This window comes from Linepithema humile, chromosome 1, assembly GCF_040581485.1.
Source record: "Linepithema humile isolate Giens D197 chromosome 1, Lhum_UNIL_v1.0, whole genome shotgun sequence".
Taxonomy (NCBI): Eukaryota; Metazoa; Arthropoda; class Insecta; order Hymenoptera; family Formicidae; genus Linepithema; species Linepithema humile.
This window is the reverse complement of record NC_090128.1, coordinates 4,574,819-4,587,444: the sequence shown is the minus strand read 5'-3', so window position 1 is coordinate 4,587,444 and position 12,626 is coordinate 4,574,819. Positions and strand designations below refer to the sequence as shown.

At 35.5% G+C, this 12,626-nt stretch overlaps 1 protein-coding gene across 3 annotated transcripts in view; it reads left to right on the top strand.

Moving 5' to 3' along the window:
- alpha-Man-IIb (alpha-Mannosidase class II b) overlaps positions 1 to 12,626 on the top strand; it is a 134,643-nt gene that overhangs the window by 27,947 nt on the left and 94,070 nt on the right. The window lies entirely within an intron of this gene.

The following is a 12,626-nucleotide window of genomic DNA, read 5'->3' as shown; positions in this document are numbered from 1 at the left end:
CCCATTAAATTTAAGCATATATAATCTTTAGCTTGTAATATTCTTAACAGTTTGTGAAAAAGCATGAAAATACTGAGACAGTGACGTTTGACTATTTTTTTGTAAAATTATATAATTTTATATGTTTTGTTATTAGTTGTAATAACAGAAAACGATATTTATTCATACTTGAATTATCATATCTTAATTCTTTCAATTCACTAACATTTCTTTTTCATTGATTACAGTGGCACACTTATTTCTCATTAAATATTTTTCAAAAAATTATAGCAGTACATCTAGACAATATGTTTAATAAAATTTGAAATTTTTTGCCCACAATTATAATCTTATACTTTACGCAGCCAATATGTACTTTAATAATTATGACAGTAATATTAATAGAAAATATTTTTGATAAATTTTGATCTTTATAATTTTCTTTAATTCTGTACGTATTTATTTTGCGAATTACACATTTAGTTGCACATATAATTATAAAATACTTTTTGGTAAATTTGAGAAATTTTTTGAAATCTTACGATTAATACATAGTTTGCAGCTTTAGACTCTCTCTCTCTAATCAATTAACTAAATAGTTTATAAAATTTCTACTCAGACAAATTTCAGCATTGAATACGAATTACTACTCATAAGATACTTTTTTCAGAATTTATTATTGTTTATTAGAATGTTGTTAGGAGCCAAAATCTAAATAAAATTATAGATATATTGCTCTCGATGAAGAGATAAGTCGTATTCAACACGAATATATATATATATATATATATATATATATATATATATATATATAAAGATATATGTATTGCAATTTATTTTAACATTTTCAAATATCAAAATTTTTATATTTAATTTGTTAATGTTTGGTTGTACTTTATGATTGTATTTCAATATATGCCTATTTTATTTTATGAGCTAGTAGTTTTTTATGACAATATAGTAAACATACGTAATTAAAATTTATTTTGTATTAGAAAATTTTATATTTTTGACTTATATGGATAAATGTATTGTTGTATATTTTATTCTTGAAAAATACTGATATATTTAAATTTTAATATTTTTTAACTAATTCAGAATAGCAATTATGTTACCGATTTTTTGAATTATTACTGTAAATGGTAAAAAGTATTATATCTTTTGTAAACGATATTTAAGCATGAGTAATTTTTATAATATATGAGAATATGTATGAAAACTTGAATCAATATATTGTGTGTGTTGAATCAAAGAAAGTTTAATTTATCGAAAGAAGCACTAGATCAATAATCATTCTCAGTGGTTTACACTCTGTAATTAAAAAGCTTTTAGCGCGGCCGCTATCGTCCCCTGCGTCTTATGCACTTCCAAGTTTCGTTTTACGTTTTTTTCCCGGTTCCTCTTGCTTGGCACTTTAATAAAACCCAAACTTTCTATCTTTTAATCTAGCGACTGTATATCGAAAGCAAACATTTTTAGACGTTGAACGGAAAAAGCTTTTGAAACGTGAGCCGAGAAATAATTTTCTTCTAAATAAAGATTTTAATAGTTATCATAAATTAATTACGATTGTATTTGTTTAATATTTCTATGATTATCAGATATATTTTTTTCAATTTCAAACGATTTCAAATAATATTTTGCGTAGTCTAAGCATCTATATCCGAAAACAAGACTAAAAAATTATTTCAAAATTATCAGTTTTTGTTGCTAAAAAAAAATATACGTGTTGCAACATATGTGATTAAAATATTCGTTTGTGTAAATTGCGTTTGGTTCGAATTGTTCTTGAGAGAATACATTAAAGAAGATATAAATAAATTTATATTTTCATCAGTCAGTAGATTATATATATTGATCGTTCACATAATTTCATATCCAGTTTAGAAGAACGATTAAAGAATAACTTTGTCCATCTTATCCGTATGAGAACATGTATAAAGGCTAATTGTTCAAAGAAAATAAAAATTACATTTATTATAATTATGTTTAAAAGTTATCTAAATTTTTGCATATTGCACATATTCTATTTGTATATTTAAGAAAAAGTATCTATTATGTTTCTTATATGATTCTATATATTCATATTCAAAATTGTATTTTTTTTTTAAACCTTTAATATCTGCTCAACACATAGCGATTGTGATAACCACATTTATTAATCAGACGGCTAGTCAGGATACAAATGTTACCATATGGTGCAGACAACGTGCTTTGAAACATGTTGTTTATGCACAAATGATTATCGAAGAGATTGTGCCCTATCTTAGACAAAAATATTCGATAGAATTATCAAAATTGGATATTCTTGCATTGTGGTATTCTCAAAATGATAACGTTGCGATATTTGGACTTTTTCTGCAGAAGTAATACTTAAAAGTAAATATTTTCACATCAATGTGTTGATTAAAGGACAAAATTCATACAATGTTACTTGTATTACACATTGAGAAACTACTTCGATCTTTATTTTAAATGAAAAATTAAAATAAATATTCTGTACGTCAAATCAGATTTTAATTGAGATTTCACACTATTAAAAACATGCAAAATAACTGTATGTGTTTTACAAATAAAGCGATTATTACAAAATATGTTTTATTGCATCAATAGTATTGAGAGAATTCATCGAAAGTCTCTTATGAATATTAAGCTTATTTTCATCCGTGACATTACTTATACAAATGTGCCAAATTTTCTTTTATTTTTTTGTAAATACATATTCTGTATACTATTTACTATGCAAGTGAACATTTATTATATATACCATTTTATTTTATAGACAAATTATAATATATTGTTTATTAACAATAAGTATAAATGAGATTAACAATAAGTATTGACAATAAAGGACATAAAAATTTTACGACTAAGCTCTTTATCAAAAGAATAACGGTTACTCAATATCAAATAATTAATTAGTTAATTATTAGTTTCTATTAATATTTTAATTTTTTCATACGTTTCGATGGAATTCTCTTTATTTGGATATAAAAATTTTGTTGTACAGAAAATTAAAATATTGTTTTAGTGTTTTGCAGATTTACAAGGCACGTTTCTGCTTTAACTTCAGCAAATTTCTTTACTTTTGCAAACTTAGCGTCTTATTTTCAAGATTTTGATACAGTTAATAAAGTAATTGCTTCTTTTTCAAAAATTTTTCAAAACAATTCTTCTTCATCATACTTTTGAATTTAAGAGCAAGTAAGGTAGCGTAGAAGCAAAGAGCAATTATCTTAAAGGTGATAAGCTTGATATGGATTAAGCTAATTAACGTATCCGAACTTTCCGCGCGGTAAAGCTCCCCGATGTATCTTCCAGTTTCCTCGCCGCCTCTCTCTGTGAAATCTTTAATTCGATTTCAGTTCAGATATTGCGGTGCGCGGTCGCGAGACTCGATATCCGCTCGATAACGTTCGTCCCGGAACTGCCGTAAATAATCGATCCCGCGCGCGCTCATTGCGTCGGTTTATTGGCCGGAATGACTTGGCGAGCCCTTAATCTCGATCTTCATGCTACTCTAAAGTTTTAACTCGATAAAAAAGTTCCGGACACGGAGAGGATCATTTCGCGGAATTCACGCGGTACGGTTTCTGATTGCACTTGCTTCTTTTGTGATTGCTACTGCAGGTGAAATTTTTCTTCTGTCGATGTCGATTTGCTTGATTCGGTTGTTATCGCTGGTAAATGGTTTATTGATTTGTAATTTGCGCGCTTTGGTATGTAGTATATCGATGGCACAGAAGTGATACTTCTCGTATCGTATAGTTCTGCTTACAAAATGACTTGCGAACATGAAACTGTAATAGTTATCTATAAAAACGAATAGTATTGTATATTTTCTCTAACTGTGTAAGCAATTTGCCTTTTTTGAATATTATTCCAAATTTTTTTGTAATTTAATTCACATTTACAGTCCTCTTCTGTATAATTTAACTTTTTACATATAACGAGATAAGTAGGTATGTGATATATACTGTCTAGAATTAACCAAACTTGGATGATGTAGAGATGCCATCAGTGATCATGAATATATAATAAATAGCTCACCGTTCTATTACGGCAATGGATCGAATTATCGTTAGCGGATAGAAACGATTATGATGGTAATGGACGTTGCTCATCTAAAAGCCTTGGTTGATTATAGACAAAGCCTTGATGGCAATTTGATACAATGTTACGATGTGAATAATATGCATATGTGTAATCTAGAAATATGGCCATTAACGTGTCTTCAATTCGTAATACGATTGTTACATGTTTTATCTTAAAGCCGGAGAACATGCTAGTTAGAAATTCGAAAATATCGTGAATTGAATATCTCCGAATTTATCTCTGAAGGCAGGAGACATTCATTCGCGTGTGGCAATATGTTCAACCGAATCAACCTAGTTCAACTTGATTGTCTATTTTCGTCGTTTGGAAAACATCGTGAAAGTTTACTCCATCTGACTGAGCCACGTGGTCGGTCTTATATCACACGGCCGAGCGCGATACACACTTCGTTTCAGTTTCCGGTTTCAGAGAAGGAAGAATTATGAGCGGATCTCACACGAGCGCGTAACTCAGCGGAACTCGTTACACTTTATGAAATGAAATGGACGCTAAATGAAAAGTTACATTCTTCCGCTCGTAAAGCTTGGCCGCCTCGGTTCGTGCGTACCGGAGGGTCCATTCGCCGCGGTCCTTTTAAGCACAATTCTAACGTTGCCAGCATCATGCTGTTTCATATACGCGCCTTAATATCTCTACTCATGCGCATTTTATATTTGCCTGTCCGTGATCTCGTACGTCGTTATGCTATCTCATTCGTGAATTTCTGCAAGAAATGTCTGTGTTTTGCGATTAAAAGAAAAGATAGGAATTAAAACTTGTTAAGTTATAAAAACTGCACTATAGAGTTTGAAACTATTAAAGTTACTTCTCTCTCTCTTGATTAAGTAAGTTTATTATATTTGAACTTGATTATATCAATTTAGAAAATATTGAAGATTATTATTTTTTTATCTTTTCGACATAGCATAAGCAAAACTGGATCGAAAAGTTTGCTTTTAAGCGCGTTGATGAACAATATTAGAATAATAAATAAAAGTATCATTTATTATGAGCAACCATAAATAATTTGTAAGTAATTATTAAAGCAATCATATGAGTTTTCGATATTATTGTTTCATAATTCAATTATAATAATTCTACTGCACTATTATTATGTTTCTGTTATCTTCTACGGAAGAAACAAGCACGCGTTTCTTGTCCTCGTTTCGCCCTGGCGGAGCATATTTCCTCCGCAGCTACTTTTAGCCCTTCCTTGCCACTTGTTCTACTCACTCAGCGTAATTAGCACGGACCAAAATCCGCGGGAATTAATCAAGACTGCTTCTTCTTTTTCCTAACGTTGGTAACGTCGGCTATAAATAAATGAGTTGCAGCTAATTGCGGCACTGTATTTGATAGAAGAGTTTTCTAGCAAATAAAATTAGTTTATGTCGCGACAAAAAATTATAAAAGTTTGCTTCGAATATTTTCCTCCAGATAAAAATACCAATTAAAGTAGGATGTCGCGACTGGAGGAAATGCAATTATAAACTAATTGCATTTAATAATGGATATTATTCAAGATATAAGAGTGATATTTTTGGCGCAGTTATTTTTCCGTCACAAAAGTAACGAGAATAAATAGATTAATTATAATAGAAAACGTCTATAAAACGTGATAGAATCTTGATTATTAGAAGATATGAATTTTCAAGCTTTTCAATTTTTATATTTTGACAAAGAAGAATATTTTACTTATCAAATTTATCATATAAAATACCATCTCTAAAGGCACGCGTTTTTGACACAATCTTTTCACATACATAATCTTTTACATAAAGCACAAATTTTGTCGCCACGGAGGGCGACCGTATGTTTACCGTAGAAATGTACGATTCTTCGTATTCGAACGGCGTCGCGCGATTTTTCTCCGCTCCGGACTGGAAATGGATAAAAATGGACGGAGACGGAAGCACCCGACCGGCTTTGTGGCGAGTCGCAACCGCGATTTATATTCGTGCGATGCATTTTCATCGCCGCATCGATAATGCATTCGTCAGATTGTCAGCACGCGGCGCGGCAGCTAGAAATCAAGTTTACTTGTTCGTAAACTTGCGAAATACCACAAAATAGAATTAAATTCGATCCTCGTTTCGATGACCCATTTCTTAACATAAAATAGAAATCGCGAGGAATCTGCTTTGTGTTCTGCGACTTTGCGTTTGTAAATCGCGGAATGCGTTTTATCCGCGCGTACAAATAGCGCGCTTCCATTCAAAGTAGTGTATTATTTATTCATCGTTTGTGTTGCGTTTCGACATACAAATATAACAGAATTTCTTTGATCATTGCACAATAGAGTGGAGTTAGAGAGATAATATAGTTTCATCGGTTAGTTTTAATTCTTTGAAATTCTATATCAAAGCAAATTTATCGTGGTGTTTAACATAACTCTACCAACAATTTTTCAAACAGCCAAACAACATACAATTACAATTTTGTAAATAATATTATTTTTAAGCTTTGTAAAATATTTTACGCTGCACTGCAAGAAAATTCATGTAAATTCATATAATTACTCGAATAATATTACACAGTAGATTACTTTGAGATTGACTAGGTATAAATTTTCATACGTAACTTTAGAGTTTGCAAATAAAATTAATTTTTGATGTTGTAACGGAACAAATCGTGTAATTTTTACGTTTATTATTTATGTAAATTTTACGATTTTTTTACGGTACATCAAAATTAACGAATCTTTGAATTAAAATGAGAACGGTATGTTTTTAAAATATCAAATCTTTCGTGAATATCGGCCAAGGCAAAAGTCTTTCCTCTCGTGCATAGCCCAATGCGGCGGCTGGAGAAACGCCCGGCACAGCTTCGATTTTACCGCGAATAATCGACGTGATTTATCTTCGCGCACAGCCGACGCGTATCGATGTAGTAGGGAAAAAAGGAACATCCAGAGACTGCCCATTGTCAACGTCGAAACGGAAGGTGTGCTTTGCGTGACGACGATTTTCCATTTTTTTTCTCTCGCCCGTACGGCGACAATGTCGGCTTGTCGATCACGATCTCGTCTACCTCATTCGCTACGTTAACACGGAGACACGAACTCGCTGTTTCTAGTCGAGCAGCGCGATACGGTGAACAATCCTCGCGTTATGGAACGTGCAGATATCGACTGATATATTGGCACAATATTCGATACTCAATGAGGTAGATCGCTCAAAAGCTGTATTAGCATTTCGTATCACAACTTTATGAGTTACATTTTTTTCTAGACAGCTTGATGATTTTTTTCCTTAATAACAGGAGCTTTTTTTCGTCATATTTATATTTTAACTAACAAATAAAAAAGTACAGTGCTCTAATATTAAATATAAAATACTTCATATAACACACAAACCGCTTGTATAATTAATATGCGAGGTTTTTCAATAGCGGCAATTTGAATCATCGTGATTCGGTATCCATGTGATCCACTGACAAGCCATTTTCATGTAAGCGGTAGCCAAGGCTTTTCAATAATGTCACGTAGGATTATCGTGATTAGATGAATAGGTATACAATCCTTATTGAAATGCATCCTATATCGCGTATAATACGGTGCACTTCCGCACTTTGCCCTTGTTTCGCGCTCGTCAAAATGAAATTTCTATGAAGGGTGGAAATTTAAGCGAGGTTATATTACGAGAGTTTCGTTAAGCTATTTACAAAGGAAGAGTACAGGAAGGAATCATAATTTTAAAGGAGGTTTAATACTTAACGTGGTCTTTACTCTCTGCCTCTGACAACGGTTTAATCGCTGGATGAAGTTACCTCAGTTAAGGTCAAAGTTTCAGTATCCTCTTTTTTTTTCGTTTTTGCAAACGCTGCAGAAAGCACGGGGCATCTGAAAACCGACGATGAGATTACACGCTTGAAAGCGAGTACGTGAATCGTTCGGGGTCGGTTTGCGAGTTATAAATTAGCGGAAGAATTGTCTTTGAAGCGAGCAGCAGTTTGAAATAATTCAACAAGTAATTGCCGGAAAGATGCTCGATTTAAGACCGTATTTTCACACTAAGTAAGTAAGTAAATTTTAGAAAATGGCAACAATTTTCAAGTTTGCAAAAACGTTAGTAAGAGTAACACACCTTTGTATATTTATAATATATTTTGTTGAACATGTATGAAAAAAACGCATACAGCAGGTTTATATTAAAACAGGTGAAGGAGTTAGATTCATTTCTGATTTTCTGCACGGCGACAGTGGAATCGTGCAGAGAGCCGCGCTGGTCGAAGGCGGTAGGATGAAAAATGTAACAGGATGTAAATAAGTATTTGTTAGGCGGAGGAAGTAACATCTTTATTGCCGGCGTTGAATAGAGACAGCGAGAACGCTGTCCTCCCTCTTTTTCTCTCTACGTGCGCGCTAAGGTCGTGCAGTCGACGATCGCGGTCTGGGTCATAAATAAAGCAATGCACACAGAAATTACAGTGGAGCGTAACGCTCGTAATACCGCGGCGGAATAGAATGGGGAAAAATGTAATCGACAATGAGGCCGTGCACGCCACGGACGCGTATCCGGCTTTCGTGGATGAAGCTTCGTATCTGAGCAAGACGTCATATTCGAGAATGCATATATCGGTTCGAAACTTTCGTGACGTGAAGTCGGCGCGAATTCCTCGCGAAACTTCGCTCTATCGCGAATCACGGATTTGCGATGCACAACACGAATCGTCGTGACGGAGAAGTGAAAAATTGGCACGCTTTTTATTAGATATACAAATACTTTCAAGTACTTTGATTATTTTGCAAATTTGTCATCTGCAAGTTTATTTTACAGAAGTTACTCTCTGATTTATTGCAAAATTACTCATGTCGAAATTTGCGTCTCTTTTCGATTTTTTCGTACATTCTACAAATTGAAAGCGATTAAAGTAAAGGCAGATGCGTTTTTATTTTCTGCCGGCCGTAGCGTATGTTTCTTATTGATGCAAAATTTTCAAATTCGATTATAATTTTATCAGATATCGACGCGCGTTAAAAGAATGGCTTTTAGGCTTCGCGTGGAAAATTCGCTCTTTGATCAGAGCGGGATCAAAGATCCAGCTTCCCGTTGACGTGGTCTTTGGCGTCGGCGGTGAAACGCGCGCGGTCATGACGCCGTCAGCCGACGTCACGTTATTGCACGCTGCGCGCCACACCGTGCATAGGAAGTACGACGGCATTTATAACGTTCCGGGGGTGAAGGGATTACGATGGCGGTTATGCCGTAGGGAGGGTGTGGATACTGATTTACAGCCGCGAGTCACGCCACAAAGCTACCATTTCGAGGTGAGCGTGGTCGGAAACGCGGCACCGACTGGTGAGGATGTTCGTGCACACTCGTCGCGCTACAACGACGACGGCAACGAGGTGACTTTCGGGTAATGCAGTGCCATGTACACCTTTTTAGTCGATTCTCAACTCAAGACCGTAAATAAAGTCCGTTTCTATCAAAGGAGATTTTCTTTCAACGCTTCACGTGTGTATATTAAATTTACGAGAATTTAAAAAAAAAACATAAAATTAATGCAAACGATATTTTTTCAATACTTCTTCTAACATGCGATTATTGTTAGACAAAACAATTCGATAATTAAATAAAATAAAATTCATAAAATGTAAGAAAGCTTGTAAGTGAATGTAAGTAAGCTGCTTCTAAGATGTTCATCGAGTTGTACGATCAGAGTAGTTATATAGTTCAAATTTAATAACACGCTTTAAGCATGCGGTCCATCATTAGGGCGTCTCTTTATCCCGTGGTGGAAGTTACATCGACTACAAGCGTTAATTAAGAGCACGTATAAGACGACTAATGTTCAAACATAGAATTCAATTTAGCTGAAGCTCTCCAGCGCTACTGAAAATCGTGCCAGATTTAATTGAGAGTAACTTTGTTGTAACCCACTTCTCTAACGGAGCCCTAGCTTGCCCGAACTTAGCAGAATTCTAACAGAGACCTAATCGAGAGAGAGAGAGAGAGAGAGGGAGAGAGAGCTAGCTAGCCCGCGGTAATTGCGCCGCGGGATAATTTGGCGGGCTCTGAGTCATTTGGCCGTCGTGTAATTTCGCCGTGAAATAATTTTAATATCGAGTCTTTTTAATGGGCCCATTAATGCGGCGAATATAATCGGGGGGATATCTCACTCGATAATTTAGCGTAATGGCGCGTTGTGCACAATCGTGCGGATAACAATAAAACAGTAGTTAAATTTATGCGCCGCTGAGATTAATTGCGTCGGGCGAAAAAAATTAAAAAAACAAGATTTATCGCGATACGTCATAGCGCTTTATTTGCAATTTTTATCGGCGAAATCCTGCAACGGAACAGCTTGCCGCCGAGATGAGTCTTATAAAACTGCGCATTTTCTTATCGGGGAAAGTGGCTCGGAGGAACAGCCGTTGCAATTACAGAAACAGCTAGATATTGTGTGTATTGCTGGTTATCTGGAAACGCGAATGCGAGAATGTCGACCGTGTGTGTATGCGCAATCTGTAGTATCCACCACAATTAACCCATTTTCTGACATATATTTCGAGTTAACGATTGTTGTTGTATTGTTAACAGACTTCGGCGCCGCTAACGATTATAATGTCCCATTATCGCACAACTCCTTCTACATTCTTACAGAAACTGGCACTTTAATTGTCATTAAAATGTACATTTCTAACGCAATTTAAATAATAGAAAAACTTTAGGATAAATTTGAAGTAAAGCAGAAATTTTGTGAATAAAATTAACTTAAATAAAATCACATATCACGGCCGACATTCTCGCATGCGCGAATTATATCGGTTGCGCGAATACAAATATTAGTATGTTCGATTAATGTAAAAAAAAAATGTAAAAAAAAATAGGAAAAATGTAATAAGTTCTAATGTGTAAAAAAAGATAATTTTTATTCTTTTATCTGCACTGAGGATTAAAATTTCCTTTTATTATACAACAATGCGGGTATTTTCGACGTAGAATTTTTATCAGCGCGGTCTCTTGTCTCTTTGGCTCGTAATGGAAAACCACGACGGAGACGTAGCCAATTATACACGTGTGCAGCGCAGTTTCCCGATTTCCCCGGGCTGTACCGTCAGCTTGCTCTCCGCTTCGGCTGCCGTTGTACGTTTGTCGTCTTTGTGTCGCGACATTTAGAACTGTGCTTACGAGCTTAATGACGGGACTTAAACAGTCCCTTTGGAACCTGCTGGGCGCGCGGCCATGGAATCGGAGAGCACGGAACTATGTATGCATTGTCCGCTTGTTCCTTCCCTGCTGCTACTGCTGCTGCAGTCGCCTGCAGGGTGCGCTCGAAACTGCATAACGGTGAAACTCTCGGCGTAGCCACTCGGGTGGCACGGAAACCTCAGAGAAATAGTTTCACCGGATCTTCCTAATGAACGGCATCGTGATTTCGTTAATCACAGTTAAAGGGAGAAGGAGGGAGAAACTCGGATCTCGTCGACGTTCAACGACGGGAAGGTGGCGAAATTTCGAAAATTTATGGTTTAATTATCGTCAAATTTTCCATTACCGAAATACCCATACATTTCGCGATTGACGTATGATAAAAAAAAAATAACATTGTTTTGTTAGCGCGTGTATTAGTATAGATACCAAATTAAAGCGGTTTGGATATGGTTTCATAAAAAAAATTTTTTTTTATTGTTTTGAAATGAATTATTTTTTTATTTTTACAACTCGAAATGTTTCCGCAATAAAATGAGTTTTTGAGCGGGTGTAATAATAAAAACGATATCGATTGCAGTTCGCAATTCGCGCGCGAAGTCATGCGATATAAATTCGATAGTGATGCTTATATTAATTCTCCTTTCATATTTGGGAAATTATGATTTCACCTCTGAGCGATAATTCACAAATTTCGATTGCCTATTGGAGGTACTAACTGCTACTATAGCTCGATGTCATCATTTTTTCGTTAATAGAGGATAAAATGAAGTTACGCGACGTCGCTGAAATCGAGCGAATTCGCATTTAATTAAAAAATCAGGGAAAACTTATCGGCAGTCCTTTTTCGCGGTATTAAAGGATTTTGTTGGCGGAATATGAAACTGTCCGGCGTATATGACCGGAATTTTCTGGGTCCGTACACTGAGCTGAATGCAGAATACAGTATCATACGATGTACAGGATGGGAAGAGAAAGGGGGGAGGGAAAAAAGAGCGAACAAAAGAAAGCGACGGGAAAAAGAATCGAAAACGACATGGTCGTGCCCGATGCGGAGAGGAAGAATCTCTATCTCCGCTTATCGATTTGCGAGTGCGCGCGCGCGCAATTACTTTTGCTTTTCGACCGTCGTACCGCGGTATCATCGCATCCGTGTAATTATACCGCGGTCCCTTTTTGCTCGTCCACGCTCGGCCCTTCCGGCAGTCCGGCCTCTTTCTCACTTCCTCCCTGCGCCCTCTGCCTTCTCACGGTTACGCTCGCCCGCTTACACCGCCTTCGTCATAAAATACGGCCTTAAGCGCAGTCTCTTCCGATCCCTCCAATCTCCCTCGATTATCGCGAAACCGCGCTTCCTTTTTTTCCTTCTTTGCCGCGTTTTTAATTTATGGCGGG